Source organism: Camelus ferus, chromosome 13 (genome assembly GCF_009834535.1).
Source record: "Camelus ferus isolate YT-003-E chromosome 13, BCGSAC_Cfer_1.0, whole genome shotgun sequence".
In the NCBI taxonomy this organism is placed as follows: domain Eukaryota; kingdom Metazoa; phylum Chordata; class Mammalia; order Artiodactyla; family Camelidae; genus Camelus; species Camelus ferus.
Window position 1 is genome coordinate 4,901,210 of NC_045708.1, and position 17,496 is coordinate 4,918,705.

Below are 17,496 nucleotides of genomic sequence, written 5' to 3' on the forward strand. Positions count from 1 at the left end.
TCACAGAAGGCCCTCTGAGGAGGTGACATTCCAGGTGACCTGATGGAGGACAAGGAGCCAGCCAGCACTGACTGGGGAAGGGCACGCATGCTGGAAGCACCAAGGGACAGGCTCTGAGGTCGGGAAGCTGGAACCTTCCAGAAACTGCATGGCGATGGCCACAGGGGACGTGGCTGGAATGAGGATGGAGGCGACAGGCCCAGCTCCCAGGGGGAACCTGCAGGACTGTGGGCAGCGTGAGAAGGACAAGGGGGGGTCACCTAATTAGATGGGCAATTTCAAAAGCTCATGCCGGCTGCTGAGTGCCAGGCAGAAGCTGTGACAGGGGACTGGGGCCGAGAGCTCCCCGCAGAGCTGGACACAGCAGGGGTGGATGAGAGGGAAGGAGAGGGTGGATGGGAGACGGGCTGTGAAGATATACTGATAGCCCCCCTGCCCCCACACCTCCCCACTAGATGTCCCAGTGGGTTGTTGGCACCCGTGGTTCCCCACCAGGGTCATGAGCTGGCTGCATCAGAATCACCCAAGGAATTAATGACAAATGCATATCCCCAGCCCCATCCCCAGAGAGACTGGTGGGGGCCTTGGAATCTGTATTCTCACAAGCTGCTTGGGTGATTCCCGTGGGCAGTCAGGTCTGTGAGCCTCAAGTCTGGGCCGTGCATTTTCCCTGACTCACTCAACACCCACTGAAAGGTGACGAGGAGGAATCCAGCCCCAAACAAACCATCTGGGATCATAGCCAACCTCTGTCACCCTTCCCTATGTAGCCTCAGGTACAACTGCTAACCTCTCAGTGTCTGTTTCCACATCTGTAAAATGGGAACATACTATTATCGCCCTAATAGTGTTGTTGCGAGGATGAAGTGAATTAATATATGAAAAGTTCTTAGAGTATGGCCTGTCAGATAAAAGGTGATCAGTAAATGCTCATCGTCATCATCATCACCATCCTCATCATCACCACCAGCATCATCACTGCCATCAACACTGCCATCACCACTACCACTGTCATCACCATCATCAGCACAACCATTATCATCTTCATCATCACCATCATCACCACCACCATCTTCACTATCATCATCACCACCACCACCATCTTCACCATCATCGTCACCACCACCACCATCATCTTCACCATCATCATCACCACCACCATCTTCTTCACCATCATCATCACCACCACCACCAATCTTCACCATCATCATCACCACCACCACCAACTTCACCATCATCACCACCACCACCACCATCTTCACCATCATCACCACCACCACCATCTTCACTATCATCACCACCACCATCTTCACCATCATCATCACCACCACCATCATCACCATTGTGCCTTCCAGGTGCAGACAATGTGCCCCAGATCCCAGTGCCTGCAGCCACCACGACCAGGTCCCCTCAGTCAGGAAACACTCAGAAGTGAGCTCTACCACTCAGCTAACTGCCCGGCCTAATCTTTTTAACTCAGTGGAAAAGTCTCTAAAATTATGTGGCTATTTCTCTACCTTATTAAAAGCAGTATATCAATTAAAAATGGCTTTTGCTTTGGTAACTAGAGATCCTGGGAGGCCTCAGGGCCACCTTGCTTAATCCTGTTGAGCCCTTGGATGGGAGAACAGGGTTCCACTAGGGAGCACCACGTGGATTCTGAGGCTCCCTGCAGGACTAGATGCCCCTCACTCTGGCTCCTTCCTCTGACTCAGTCCTAAAATCCATCCAGGAGAGCTTCCTTCCCTCAGCTTCTGGTTTTGATCCTTGGTGAGCTGTAACCCTCCTTAACAGTGCTTCCACATTCCACCGCAGGTCATTTACACTGTAGTAAGAGTTAGGGCCCTTTTGGAGAGTGTTGGAAGAACTTAGTACTTAGGGGCTGGAGGGTGAAGAGGGGCAGCACAGAGAAGGGGAAGCTGGGGGCAAACTTGCCAGTCCACACACGTGCTGAGGGCTGGCCCGGAATGCTGGAAGTCACCAGTAGTGGTGGGAGCCTGGCTGCAAGGGGCCTCAGCCAGGGCCCTGGAAACTGTTCCGATATCAGTTATTAGTTAAGGAGATTTGTTTAGTACCATTAAACTTTGTCCTGAGCATGAAAGGCGGGGGCCCTTTAATGATAGGTTAATCCAGTCTGTCCTCTGAGCCTGGCACTGCCCCACTCACCAATGCCAAGTCAGGGTCAGTGCAGACGCTGCCTGGGACCCCACATCCCCAGGCACAGTCGTCAGCGGGTTTGATGGCCGTGCCTGTGTTCTCACCACCCCCTGCCGGGCAGGGAAATCAACGTTGTTGTGATGGGGAGGCCACAGGGTACAGAGAGCAGAGAGAGCTTGGGAGGCAGAAAAGAGGGTTCAGCCCCAGCTCCCCATGGACTTAGGGAGGCCCCTACCCTTCGCTGGAGCCTCACTTTCCTCCGCTGCAGAGCAGGGCAGCCCCCACACCACACTGGATGTGTCTCAGTCCTCGCAGACTGCCGCGACAACATACCGCGGAGAGGGCGGCTGAAACCACAAAATTTTATTTTTTCACATTTCTGGAGGCTGGCAGTCCCTGCAGGAGTGGTTTCTTTTGTTTAAAACAACAAAAACTCGTTGTTTCACAGTTCGGGAGTCCAGAAGTCTGAAATCGAGTTGTCGCCAGGGTCGGTTCCTTCCGGAAGCTCCGAGGGGGAGTCCCTCCCAGGCCTGTCCCGGCTTCCCGTGGCGCCGGGCGTTGCTCGGCGTGACTTGGCTTGTTGGTGCCTCTGTCTCAGCTCGGCCCCAGTCTTCACAAGGCCCCCTCCCCGTGTGTCTCCCCTCTTCTTACACGTTCGCCAGTCGTTGGATCCAGGACTCGCTCTAATCCAGAATGACCTCACCTTAAGTACTTTGGCAAAGACCCTATTTCCAAAAAACCATCGTGTCTTGAGGTTCCAGGTGGATGTGAGTCTTGTGGGGACGCTGTTCAACCTGCCCCTGCGGCTAACATCGGCTTCCCGTTGGGGAGAGACCAGGGAATGAGGAAGGCTGAAGAGAATTGGCCTGGCGAGGGAACTTGGCCCTAAAAGGCTGGTGCTGCCTGAGGATGGGAAACCACGTAATTCCAAGTGACTTCAGTGGATGAGCCACTGGTGTGTCTCCACACCCATCCCCGTGGTCTGGGAGCCCACCCAGGCCAGGGCCCAGGTCCGACCTCTGCCAGGGCCCAGAGAGGGCTCGGGGGGCCCGTGCGCGTGTCCACCCGGGAGGCAGGAGCGGGCCATGCAGGTGATGACAGGACAGGAGGCAATGCTGCTGGCGGGCTTTGAGCCGCCGGCTGGGGGCTGAGAGCTGGTCCCATGATCCTGTGAACGGAGCCTTCAAAGCAGATGTTTCCAGGTGTGGTTCATAACAGCGGAATCAGTGCTGTGTCTGAACAGAACCGGAAGGGAGTGACAGCCCCCTCCCCACTGGGGCTCCTGGTGCGTGAGCCATGGTGCCGGGCACACGCGGACCTCCTGTGTGCCACCCAGGATGTGCGTGGGGTGCTCCCTGGGCAGCTGAGTGGAAAAATAAATCGCCTGAGGGGTTGACTCAAGCCAGTCATTTTGCCAATGAAGCTCTGATAACTTGGGCTGGGCATGGCCCCGGTCAATACTTGCTGCTATTTTTAACTCTGGGATCAGCAGGGTCATTTTCCAGAAAGGGAGGTTTACTCAGCTCCCTCTCCCTGCGGATGAGCCTCCCCGACCAGCTCTGCCCCTCTCCCCGAGCCACCCCACCCACCTCGGCCTCTCCCCCTTCCTGGGAATGGTTGGCAGACTCTCGGGGGTCAGCAGAGAGAGCTCCGGGTCAGCTTGGCTGAAATGGGGCAGGAGTTCCAGGCTCCCCCACGCCAACCAACTTGGTGTCCGGCTGCCAGTGTCATTTCGCAAACGCAGGCTCACCAGCTCTTGCCTCACCCTGAGGCCTGGGCTTTGGGGCCGCTGAGAGGGATGTAAGTGCAGACCCAGCTCTTAATAATATCACCAGCAGCCCCCAGGTGCTTCTCGCTGGCTGCCGCTCCATGGACATCCCCTGCCTCTCTCAGCCAGCAAGATTCTGCTCTCTGTGTGCCTCCACATTCTCATCTGTAAAATGGGCTCACCTTGCTGTCTCAGTGGGCAGGGAGGAACACAGGAAATCACTTGCCTGCAGGGTTTGGCGTTCTCAGGGGCAGGTGCTCAGGAAGTGCCAGCTCGCTTTCGGTTATTCTTTGCGCAGCTTCACAACCTCGGGAGCTGAGAGTCAGGCCCAAGGTGGCCTGACTCAGGAGCTGGGCTGTGCTTCTGCACTTGGCTCCTCCATCCCACGCTGCCCCCAACAACCTCCCTAGTCCTAGTGCATTCAAGCTGCACCCACCAAGCAGACAGGGAGGGAGGTGAGGCGGGTCTCCTCCCAGGCGCACGGGCTCCGTACTGGGCTAAGTACCTCCTGCTGGTCTGAAGCAGGATCCAGTTTACAGAATGTGGATCTCGAGTTTGCCGATGGCCTGTCGTGTGTAGAGCACTGGACCAGGAGGAGGGAACGGAGAGGTCTGAGCCTGGCCCTGCCTCAAATGGCCGTGTGATCCCGGGCCAGTCACCTCCCCTGCTAGAGCCTCATTCTTCCACCCCAGCAAAATGATGACAAATAGGATTCATCACTTTTGATAACATTTGTAATGGAAGAGTCTGAGTTCTGGCTCAGAAAAAAAGAGTACTGTGTTCAATTAACAATGTCTGGCACAGTTGTAGGCAGGGGAAGATGAGACGCACTTGTCAAGTATTTGTCGTGACCATTCTCCACGATTGCTAAGGGCCCTTCCAGCTCCTGCCTCCCTGAATACTTCAGGGTGGTAGGTGACAGAGGAGAAATATCAAGGCAATGGAGCAAGGAGATGGGGCCAACTTCAGGGAGGCTCAGCATTGGGGTCCGGTGGTACATTACACACCTTACGGTGCAGAATGGGGCCGTATTATGGAGAGTACTCAAAGCAGGCACTGCAGTTTAGAGGAGCTGCACTGGGGAGCCAGCGATAGTCCTTGAGAAGGAGCATGGCACCTTGAGAGTCACATTGTAGAGTTGGTCTGGCAGGGGTGTGTGGGCAGGTAAGCTCCCATCAGAGCATAGAGGTAGGTAGATGCAAGATTATCAGTGCAAATATTGGGCACTCGCTGATCAGGGTCTGGAAGTGGAGGCTGGGGCTGAATTTAAGGGGCACCAAGAATGCAGCAGCTCCGGGACCGATCAACGTGAATGATCAACAGGGCCATCCATCCCCTGTGTCCTTGGCAGCGAGCTTAGAGGCCTGGAGGAGATGGCCCTCTGGCCGACCAGGACCGTGGCCTCCCAAGGTGTCCCAGAGCACACTGGTGTATAGAGTGAGGTGTGCCCAAAGGCTCCCAGGTGCCTTCAGTAGGTGTTTGTTATTTATTTGTAGATTTATGAACTTTGAGGAGAAGCCTCAGCCTCACCCAGCCTGTACTCAGCTTGACCAGCCTCCCCTAGGGGGACACCAGCAAGCACAGCCATTACATCCCAGAGCCTTGTCGCTGACACAGACCAGGGCGCCCCCTAATGGTCGGCTGTGACACAGCAGGATGGCTGCTCCGGCGAGATCTCACTGTTGGCCCCAGGATTTTGTTTGGAATATGCTTTTTTTTTTTTAAACATCTGATTTCCTTCCTAGCTGGAGATGCTTCTGGTAATATAAAAATAGGTTTATATTCTTTATACTCACACCAGCCTCATTTCTTTAAAATACTCTCATAAGGCCTTGGTATAAAGCAAAGGTCATCAAGGCTTTTCATAAAGGGTCAGATAGTAAGTAGTTTCTGCCTGGTGATCTCCGTCACAACCACTCCACCCTACGCTGCAGCGGGAATGCCGGCTGTAGACACCTATGTGGATGGGCTGGCTGCGTTCCAACAAAACTTTATTTAGAAAAGCAGGTGGTGGGCCGGATTTGGCCTGGAGGCTGTAGTTCGCCAACCCCTGGTCCAGACCATCATTTCCAACTGTTGTGTTTCAAGGTCGCTGTTGTTTGCTGTCCCACCAAAACAGGGTTCCATGATCAGGTGACTTTGGGAAACACTGGATAAAACAAAGTATGACGGATTTTCCTATAAATGTGCTAACATCACGTTGAGAATCTCAAACGCAAGTAGTAGGCATGCTTCCCAAACTCACTTGACTGTGGAACCCTTGTTTCCAAAAAGACCTGGCAACTTTTTTTTTCATCTCCCTACACACACAGCTGCGACATCTCTCTCGAAACAGGTGAGGAGACATCACTAGCAGGTTCTAGGTGGCCACACGCAGATGCTGTCCAGCCCCAGTCCTGTAGGAGGGGGTGACAAGGGGCCTGCAGCGTGGCCTGCTGCAGAGCTGTGTGTGTCGGCGATCCCGTGACTCCCTCTCTCACAGAGAAAACCAAGGCCCTGGGTCCTCCAAGGAGCCGGGCACACCAGGAACTGAGCCCAGCATGCCTGCCTCCCGGCGTCCCCAGCCCCAGGCCCTCCCAGTGGCCTGTCTCAGGGAGGCTCCTTGGCCCACGCCCTGGGGTCCCACAGCCACTGCTGGGAAAGGCCATCCACGTGTCCTACACCATCACTGACAAGGCACCCAGCGCAGACTCAGGGACTCAAGTTGCTCCCGTTTCCATGGCAACAGGTGGCCACGCCCCCAGGGGATGGGGCTGAGGTGTTCAGACCATCTCCACGGTGCGGGCTCGCCCACCACCACCCCTGCCCTTGTAGCGCAGCCAGCAGATTTAGCCCAACCTCCCCGCTTCTGTGAACTCAGAGTCTTCGTTTCCTGAAAGAAGTGACAGGGAGAAAGGGCTGTCCTCTGCCATCGAAGGGCCAGCTTGAGACCTGGTGCTGCATGGAGGAGAGGGCAGGGCCTGGGGCAAGACTTGAGAGGGGACTTTCCCTGGGGTAGCTGGGCATGTGCCGGGGGCACCCGGGCTGACCGTCAGTCCTCCAGGTCCACAGGACAGGGACGAGGCAGCTGGCCCAAGTCTTTGGGCCCTCAGACCGGTGACATGGTTGAGATCCTCTCCTGACCTGGAGAAGTCAGCCTGGCTTCCAGAAAGGACGAGGATCTTGCCAGCACCACACAATGGTAATTGTGATGGTGGCATCAAGGGGACCCTGGATGTCCCGGCGTGCATTCACGTGCCCTCCCGACAGCCCCAGAGGAGGCGTGGTCACTCCCTGCCATTGTGTACCAGGGGAATGAGGACGGAGGGTTCAGGAATTTTCCAAGCCTTCAGCACTCACAGTAGCGGAGCTAAGACCTCAGTTCTAGCTGGTTTAACTACAAAGTCTGTTGTCACATTTCTGGACAGAGCTTTGGAAAAATATGGCTTCTCTTGTGTTACTTGCTGTAGTGCAGTTTAGGGGGTCTGGGCGGTGACCCCAAGAAGTGGCATTTACTGTGAGAAGCTGCAGCACCACAAGCTTTGGGTGGCTTAGCTAAATCCGACCTGTGTCCAGTCAGCTCATGTCCAAGCCAGGCACAGGGCTGGGAGTCAGGAGAGACTGTCCCTGCCCTCAGGGGGCTGACAGTCTGAGAGAGGAAACTGTGTGATCGGAGACAGCAGGAGGATTTCCGGCAGAAGTGTGTCTGTTCCATCTGGACAGGGATGTTTCCCCCAGGGGCTGCCTGGGGGAGTGTGAGCCAGGAGGTGACATTGGGCTAGACCTTGGGAGCTTTGGAGGTGGCGTGTGTGGGGAAGAGGGAGGAGCCTTCCAGATGGAGAGCCCCGGGAATGGAGGAGGGGGCGAGGCAGCAAAGGGGCTGATGGCAGCGGATTTATCGGCGTGGGGAGCCCAGTGGGGTCCCATGGGAAGTGTGGCCCATCTTGGAAAGGGCAGATGCCACAAGGGACACGTGGCTCTCTTCCTGTGGGCCAGGTGGCAGACAGGACACCCACACGTGGAGCCGCCCACGAGGGTCACACAGCCTGGCTGGCTGGTGAGAAAAGCCTTTGGGAGTCACACGGGCTCCTGGTGGACCTCAGAAGGCCCAGGCTGGGGGATATGCAGGGATGGGACAGTGTGAGCAGAGATGGGAATGAGGAGAGAAGGGGTTCAAGGGAGGGGAAGGGAGAGATGGGGGCCCAGGCCACAGGGGGAGCCAGGTGCCAGGCTGAGGGATCTGGGCTTCGTCTCTTGACCCTGCTTTCTGCCCCATTCATCATGGACCCAGCAGCCTCCAAAGTGCCCTCAACACACGTTGTGCTGACGCTGGGTCTGGCGGGGGCGGGAGGCAGCCTCACACTAGCTTTAGGACAGTCGTGTCGGGGACCGATGCTGTCACTCCTTCTCCGTGACACAAAGTCTACACGGCCGGCAGGTCCGAGGTCCCCCGCACCCAGGCCTGAGGACTCACTCTGCCAGGCACGGGGCAAAGCCCCTCTTGTGCTTTGTGTCCCTGGGTTAGGCAGCTGGTCAGAGGCAAACTTGGGGTTTGGCTTTGGGAGGGCCCAGGTATCCCCTCCCCAAACAAGATCTCCCCCACCCCATGCCCTTCGTGTGGAGCCTCATGCATGGAGATGCTCAGTGAGATGCAGTTTGAAGTCCTGTGTCCTGGCCATGTGGCCCCAGGACAGCCGCATAACTTTGCGGAGCCTCAGTTTCTTCACCTATAAAATGGGGATGATAATGGAAGCTATCTCAAAAGGTCGTGGAGAAAATGGGATGCTGTGCAGTGTTTGTACAACCGCACAGAACGTGGTTCTCAGTGCCTCTGTGCTCAGGGTGCTGGGGAGCCATGGGAGGTGTGGGAGCAGATGGAGGGGCCTGATGGAGGCAGTTTGCTATGTTTCCCTGTGCAGGACTGAGGATGGAAGCACCCTCCTTGGCAGGACTGTGCTGGGCTGGGGTTTCTGGGTCCCAGAAGGGCAGGCGCTCCCTTCTTTCTCTGGGGCACCCTGGTGGCGCAGAAGGTTCAGAGGGGCCTCACCTGGGTGTTGTTGGTGCTGCTGGTCCAGTGGGGACTCGGGGTCAGCCTCGCCTGCCTGCAGCTGGGGGCTCTGCCTTCACCCCGCTGGGTGCTGTGAAGCTAGAGGATGGGTATGAAGGGGTTTCTCCCGGAAGCAGCCTGTATCCTTGGCTCCAACTGGCTTCAGTGCTGAGAATGTAAGTTTGGTTGTTCTAAGATGACTCAAACCCCAGCAACTTTTGTAGCGTTCTCGGCTGCCTCCGAGAGAGCCGGCAGTAATGTTCTTTGAATTGCTAAGCAACGCAGCCATCTCTCTCACATGGAGAAAATTGAAACATTGATTTATCTATTTGTTTTGCAACCAGCACTAGCGGCTTCATTACTCTGTTCCCCAGGGACACCCTCCCACACACTCCAATTGAAAATTCACTCTTTTTACCTAGGAAAGGGGCAGCGATGGTTTTTTAATTTGGAGAAAGTACAGAAAACAATGGCCGGGCCAGACGCCAGAAAACATTAGGCGAGGCTGATGCTGGGATGGCCGCAGAAAGGGTCCCATGTCCTCTGCCAGGCCAGGGGCCAGCCCCTTGGGGACAGGACAGGCAAGCAAGGCCACAAGTCCCGAAGGGATGGGCTTCCCAGCGCCCTGCGCCCCAGGGACGGCTCCCACCCTCGCTGGACCGCGTGCTGCTCGGGACTGCGTCAGCACCCTGACAAGCACACCTGCCGGCAGGCTTCCTCTCAGCCGCCTTGGCTCTCGGTGACTGCCGCCTTTCTGGCCATGCTTTCTCCTGGAGGACCCAGGGCAACCTCTGTTGCTTCTGTGACTCTCAGCGTTGGGAGGGGCTGGCTGTGATTCCCCGCAAAATCGGAGCCCCTACTCAAGGAGTCTGTCTCCAAAGAGAGCGGAGGCCTCCTTTACAAGGAACTGGCGACTCCCATAAATGACAGCCCACGCGGCAGCTGCTCGGCCGGAGAAGGAACTGCCTCCTGTGGGTCTGTCAGAAGCTATCTGTCCTTCCGATAATTCAGTGCTCTAACTGGAGTCCTGATCTCCTGAATCCTCTCCCCAGCCCACGCCTGAGGGCCTCACCACTCTGACCTTCTCGAGCCCCTGGTCCTACACCTTTGGGTGTGGCCATGAGTGAGTCTTCCGTGATTACCTCCAGCAGAAAGATCTGCCTGGGCTCTGGATTCAGCTGGAGGGACAGAAAACCTAAACTAACAGAGGCTCAGAGCATAAAGGCTGATCTCTCTGTAAATAGAGGTGGTTGAGGGCTAGTGTGGTAGCTCCACAATTCCATGGGACCCAGGCTCCTTCTATCCTGTTGCTCTGCCATTCACTCCAGCAGCTCCTGGTCCAGTATGGCTGCTCTAACTCCAGCCATCGTGTCTGCATTCCAGCTGCCAGGAAGGAAAGAGGCACAGCTCTTCCTGGAATTTGTACCCACCCCTTTCACTTATATCCCATTGGCCAGAGCTTAGTCACCTGGCCTGGGAACACCAAGAACATCAGCCTCCCTATGTGTATTGAAATGAGGGAGCCTGGGGGTGCCGGAAACACAGAGGTGTGCCAGGGGCATTGGGCTGGGGCTCTGAGCTCTAGAGAGTGGGGTGGGACTAAAAGGTGGAGCTACCAGATTTCAGCTCGATGGAAGGAAGGTGTTTTTAACTGTTAGAGCTGTCCTCTGGTAGACTGAGCTGCCACCTGTGGGGATGAGCGCCCCGCCCCTGGGAGTAAGCAAGCAGAGATGCGTAAGCAAGCATCACTGGAAGAGATGTGTGTGGGACCTAGCACCTTTTCCCACCTCCTGTAATCTTTCCTGAGCACGTTTTATTGGGGCAAAAATAAAAAAACAAGGCTTAACAAAGACCTCCATCCCAGACCCTCGCTCCCCACTCAGCATGTCCATGATCACACTCAGGGTCATCCGAAGGCTCCGTCCCTTCATAAGTCAGCCCCTGTCTACAAGGCCCGTCCACGCACCCAGACCTGTGTCAGGTGCACAAGAAGATAAGGGAAGTTCAACTCCATGTGGTGAATGAGTGTGTAGTCATTTGTAAGACTTCATTTCCTGAGAAGTGGGCAAGGGTCGTTGTCCCCACTCTAGAAAGGGGCAGGCTGAGGTCAGCGACGTCCAGACTTCCTAGTGGCAGTGGGGTCAGATGAGGGAGCTGGGCAGCTGCCCAGGGCCCCACACCCTTCAGGGTATTAATGCCTCCCTGGAGATGAGTTGGGATGGAGGGCAGGGTGTGTGCACTGCTCTCTGCCTGAGGAGGGGGGCATTTGAAGGGCATTCTGATAAACTCATGGGATGAGGACCCCACGAGCCCGCTGGGAGGACCACAGAATCCTTTATTCCTTTAGGCAACAATTATTTATTAAGGGCCAGCTCTGCGATAGACGTCACTCCAGGTGCTATGGATACAGCAGAGAACAGAACAGGTATAATCTCCACCCCTGTGGAATTTACATTCCAAGCAAGTAAACAAATCAGTAGAGAGAGATCTGAAATCCCTCACTTGAAAATCCAAGGGCCAGATGCACTTTGGCCAGTGGTCCTTGACTGGGGGCGATGTGGCAACTTCTAGAGACGTTCGTGGTGGTCACAGCTCTGGGAGGGGAGGGATGCGCTGGCATCCAGTGGCTGGAGGCCGGGGTGCCACTCAGCACCCTACACTGAGCAGGGCAGCCCCGACAGCAAAACATCATCAGGGACAGGATGCCGACAGCGCCGAGGTTTAGAAGCCTGGCTTGGGCGTTCAGACTTTGCATTTGAGAAACATGATATGGTGCGTAGACCATATATTATGTAACGTCCCCAGTGGGGTGTGGAGTAACTCCCCGTAATCAAAAGTATTAATATTTCTGCAGCAAAATATATGAATATTCACACTAAGAGGGGTGAACCATGACTATAAATAGCCTCACGTCAGTTCAGATCACGTCTTGCCACCAAATGAGCTATGAACAAGCTTTTGGTTTTCAGAGCTTTATGGATTTTGGGATTCGATTGTGGGCCTGTAATATAGTTTCAGATCGTGATAAATTCTGTGATGAAAACAAAGGAGGGTAAAGAAGAAGTAGAACAGAGTTTTAAAGAGAGTGGCCAAGATGGGGCCTCGGTGGAAGTGACATGTGAGCGGGGACGTGCGTGAAGCAGAGAAATGGACCCTGAGTCCCAGCAGAGAGAAGAGCATGTGCAAAGGCCCTGTGGTGGGAGTGAGCTTGCAGTGTTTGAGAACAGCCAGGAGGCCCGTGCACCTCCATCAGACATTCAAGGAGAAGACAAGCAGGCCATGGGGCTGCAGAGGTGGATGGCCCGAGACTGCAGCCCTTGAAGGACATAAGGTTCCCCTGTAAGCAAGGAGGGAGGCCAGTGGAGGGGTATGAACTTGGGGTCGTGCTGGCTGTGGGTGGAGACTGGGCTGTAGGAAGGCAAGAGCAGGTGCCCTCCAAGGACAAAGCAGGGATCGCCAGAACTGTGGGGGCCCCGTTTTATTAATCCTGGTGTGAGGCTCACACTGGGAGGAAGAGGGAAGCAGATCGGTGTTGAACCTCAGACAAGCCAGGAGCCCCAGCTCCCAGGGCTCTCATCAGCACTGGCCTCCTGCCTCCAGGCCCAAGCTCAGGGCAGCCCCCATCTAACCCCCAACATTCTCCCCCCCCCGCCCCCGCCCCCACCCCCGTAGGACCACCTGTGTGAGCCAGATCTGCCGATGGAAATGTGCGCAGTTCCCCAGCTGGGCTGCAGCTGCCTGGCGAGCTGAGCTGAGCTTTAATCCTGTATCTCCCAGTGCCCCAGCCATTGCTCCTCAGAAGTGCTCACAAGGACAGGATGGAGTTCATGCCAAGAAACCCTCAAGACACTTGGAAAAGGCAGGGGTGGTCAGGCAGTTCCCAGGGAGACAGCGGGGCCCTGAACGAAGGAGCCGCATGAGGACCGAGGTGTCTGGAAGGTGAAGGGGGACGTTCGGTGGGGGGGGCTCCCGCATCCCTTGGACCCCCCCCCCCCCAGCATGGACAGCTCTTTCCTGTAGCAGCATCCAAGGCCCGAGCGGCAGGTGTCAGCTGCTTGTGTTCAAACAGAGCAGGTGCGGCCTGTGACATGCTCTGCAGATAAAACCCCAGAAACTAGGGAAGCACCCTTTGTTCAGACTCCAGGTCCTCCCCTTCGCTGTAAAAGGAGCTTTATCTGGACTTTCGGGGGCCTGAGAAGAAGCCCGCCCTGCCCTGCAGGCCAGGGGCTCTGGGCGGCCTCCAGGCTGGAGCTCTGAACTTGGGGCCACGGTGACCCCCCCCCCGGGAGTTTTCAGCCCTGCAGGCAGTCCTGCTGTGCTGGGCAGAGCCCTGGGGCTCAGGGGAGCCCCGCCCTGCTCCCCACTTCTGGAAAGGGTGGCTCTTTCCTCCCTCAAGCGCTCTGCTCTGGGATCCATCTCAATCCAATTACTCCAAGCGCGGGGCGCGTCTGCCGGGGAGGCGGCCTCCCACCCTCGACTCTAACCGCCCGTGATTTCAGAGCTGAATATCTTTCAGAGTTATTTAAGAGGTTCTTCCCTTTTTTTCCCATTTTGATGATATGTTTCTAAATTATACATTAAACTTATCAGGGTGAGTAATACCGCACAGCTTCCCCGTGTCAGACCTAATGTGACTTCCTCGTCTGCCGCTCCGTGTTTACATGGTTGAGGGGGAAATGCTTCTCTCAGTTCCATTCATCTTCACATTAAGTGTTTAGAGATGAGAACCTCAGACAGGTTCCAGACACCTGGGATCCCCGAGCCCTCGGCTTCTGCAGGTCTGGCCAGGGTCACATCCCAGGCTGGCTGGGACCTGGAGATGCCCCCACCCCAGGGAAGGGTCGTGGGGGGCAGAGAGGCCCTCAGACAGAGCAGAGCCGGAAGGTCAGGCTCAGAGATTTAAAATGTTTACTATTTCTGGAAAGAACATAAAATGCACCAGCCCCTCCCACAGCACGCATCCTCCCTCGGCCCCAGGATCTGTAGCTCCAGGGGTAACAGGTGCTAGGTTGGCCTAGATCAGCCTGCCAATAGCCAAGGATGCTGCCCTGAGCCCTGGGGCATCGGGAGTAGCCCCTGGGGCTGGGATCCCCTAGAAGGGCGCAGCCTCAGCCCATTTGGGGCTCTGTTGTTGGCAAGGGAGCCTTGTCCTCTGAGCCAGGAGGAACCTCACCCCAGACAAGCCCCAAATCAAGCCACAGGCTAGGAGGCAGAGCAAGGAGGGACCAGCCTGGCAGCCCCACCCCAGCTCTGCTGCCCTCAGCATCCCCAGCTGGCCGGGTCCTGCGATAGGACCCAGGCTCTGATAGGTTTGGGGACAGGAGCCTCTGTCGGGTTTAAGCCCTCTGCTCTGTGGCTCAGAAGGAGGAACGGCTGCCAGCCAAGAAGGGCTGACGGCTTCATAATCCTTCTGGCTTCCAGAGTTCAGGCGCTGAGCTACGTGAGCGGCTCGGCACTGGTATTTTATACAGCCCTCCCCGCCGCCTCCTCTACCTGCACTTTACAGTTGAGGGCGTTAAAGGGTGGTTGCGCCCGAGGGCACATATCAGAGCGCAGGGTGGGGCCAGGGTCTGAGCCCAGGCACACAGCCAGGCAGGTCTGAGCCCGCCCTGGTCAAAGCTGTGCTTTACTCCCCCTCAGGGAGCCCCTGGCCGCTGCTGCTGTGACCTGGGCCCCCCCCCCCCGGGCTGGCCACTGGATGCTGCCCCAGAGCCAGACCGACAGCCTCTAGGCGGGAGATTCACCCAAAGGGAAGTGACGGGCCAATTTATCATCTCAATAAACTTGCTTAAGGCACACTCTGTCTCCCCGTAATGAAATGGGGATGCGATGCCCCCGTGTTATTGGGCACCAGGGCAACTCTGCATCAGACACTTATTATTTTCTGCCACTATCAGGGAAGACTGATCGTGCTTGGATAAGTGCAGCTTAAAATTGAAAACCAAGCAATTTACCTTCAATCGCTGCTCAGAATTTCGTGCAGCCAGAGACAGTTAAGGAGAAATAGACTCCCTTTCCATTTTAAGTGCTTCCCATTGACATTTGTTTCCTGCCTGAGATTGGGGTTTGGCTCCGGGAGGAAGGTGTTGGCAGTGATGGTATCTTGTTCTCGTCTCCCTGGACAAAGAAGACCTGCCTCCGGGTGCCTCTTTTTTGAGGGCCGCTAAGGTTAAGAGTGTCCGGGTCACCTCCCTTCCTCCTGGCAAAGCTGCCACCTGCGTCGTTTCCGCTCATCCCTGGGTCACCGGCTTTGTCAGCCAGTCGGGCACTGGCCTGAGCACTGTGCCTGCAGAGGTGGGGACCTAGCCCTGCCCTCAGATGTAGCAGGGAGAGGGTGCCCAGGCTTTGCACCTCCCACCAGCTCGCAGGGCTCCCTGCAACCCCCCACATTTGTTCAGGCTTTGAGGGGCAGGGGTTCTCCAGTGCAGGGACTTTTCTGATTCACTTCCCGTGGAGGAAGAGAGGTTGACTTGGGGATGCTTGGGGACCAGGAGAAGGCAGGGACCTTGACGGGTGCAGAGTCAGTGCTCATGGGTTTGACAGAGGGGAGCTGCCTGGGACACGTTCTGTCGGTCATCGGGGGGCCAGGCTCGTGGGCAGGCCCCTGGTGCCCTGGTGCTGGTGCTGGCTCTCTGCCCAGCTCCCAGACACCCTGCCAGCCCCGCTGCTCAGTACCGACCGGGTTAGTCCTGTCACGATTGCTCAGAATTGTAGGAAAGAAATCTCTGCTCTGGTGGTGTTGACAACGGGGAAGCAGGCGAGGCCTCGGGACAGACCCCAAAGCCCTGGCCTGGCCTCTGCTTTTATCCCAGGGATGGTAAGTGGAGGAGAGTGGCTGCTGAGATGTAAATGGTTCTCTGCTTTAAACTTAACAGTTACCTCCCAAGGCCCCTCCATCAGTCAATGCGGCAAGATAAACTGTTGTGATAGTCTCAGAGCCCGGGGCTCCAGCGTGTGGTTTCAGCCCTGGCCTCATCTTGTTTGATCTGCCTCCCCCGTCGCTGGCTGCACAACGCCGGGCTGTGTGCAGATGGGATTTGCCAGCCCTCCGCACACCTCACTGGGCGGGATAGCGCCGTGCCTGCCCTGGAAACAGCAACTGAGTTTGGACTCTGGTCCTGGAGGTCTCCACCCAGAACCCTAAGATCCTCATGCGCCCGTGCAAGGGCTCCCACTTCCCTGGGGAGCAGGGACAAGGGGGAGGTTCTCTGCAACAGAAGCCACCACTGCTGCTCTGGGAACTGAGGTGCCTCTGGGTAGGCTCACGCACAGCTGGGTGTCCTCAAGCCCAGCCGTCCCTGTGGGTGCCTGGCCAGGGCCCATCCTGAGCCCCTTACATGGGAGCAGTGAGTTAAGAGAAAGGAAAATTCCAGGCAGAAAGAACAGCATATTCCACAAGGACAGAGCAGGGGCTGGAGCACAGGCAGGAGGCAGCTTGGATGCATGCTGGGACCCCTGCCGCTGGCCCCCCAGTATAATCCCTATTTCTGGAGAATTAAGGGCCAGGGAGCCCAGGACCCCTGCAGCAGCCCCCAGAGCTGGTGTCTCTGCACACAGGACCGTGATCTGGGACAGTCTGGCCTTGGAGGTGGATTTATGAGGGCTGTGGCTAGAGGTGACCCCACACACTGGCCACCCTTGGGGTGGGAAGCTGACAGACAGCCGCGGAGCATCCCCCCTGCCCTCCCCTCAACCAGCCGGGGAGAATTTTGGAGAGGACCCAGAGGAGTTTTGAAACACAGCTCCGCTTACCTTACGGTCCTGCTTTGGAAGCGGCCGGCAACTTTACCCACACCGAGTGAGTGGGCGCTGGGGTCAGGCTCTGGCACACTGGGGAAGCGGCCAGAGAGGGGCGTACACGGTGCTGAGCGCTCAGCGCACACACCAGGGCTTCCCCAGAAGCTGTCTGGGAATTGGGTCTTGGATGCGGACTTCGAAGCCTTTTCATATTTTCACTTCTGCGTTTGCTTTTGTTTTTACTGCCATGCTTACTGTACACACAGAAAACCGCAGGAAACAAAAGCAAACCACTGGAGCAATAATCGGAGAGCACGTGACCAGAACCCAGGACACGAGAGAGAACATACACACAGCTGGTTCTCTGAGCCTGGCCCCTTCCCCACAGCAGAAAGCTGCCCCCGGGACTAGGGCTCCCCCAAGGCTGCAGTAGACCTGGGCGGTCCCGGGGCCCTGCAGCAAACCCTGCTCTCCCTGTCAGTTCCTCACCCCCTTCCTGGTCTCTGAGAGAAGGTTCCACTCCAGAGATGACAAGATTCAAGAGAGATTAATTTGTTATTTCAGACCTTTAGAAAGTGCAGCTGCACAGAAACGGAGTCCCTGGGTCGTCAGGAAGTTCAGATCAATTAAAACAATTTACTTTGCTGCTAATGATTTCAGACCATTGTAATTTATTGTTAAGTAAATGACTTCAAAAGCGCATTCCTTTGGCGGTAGCGCAGAGGGAATTTTAACAAGTTCTTGGATAAATTAAGTCTGGAATTTGTTAACAGACCGTTAGTGTAAAACATTTAAAGTAGGCCTTTCA

General features: G+C 56.2%; 1 protein-coding gene across 3 annotated transcripts in view; it reads left to right on the forward strand.

The window, feature by feature from the left end:
• CAMTA1 (calmodulin binding transcription activator 1) overlaps positions 1–17,496 on the forward strand; it is an 828,030-nt gene that overhangs the window by 664,637 nt on the left and 145,897 nt on the right. The gene's annotated exons all lie outside the window — the stretch shown is intronic.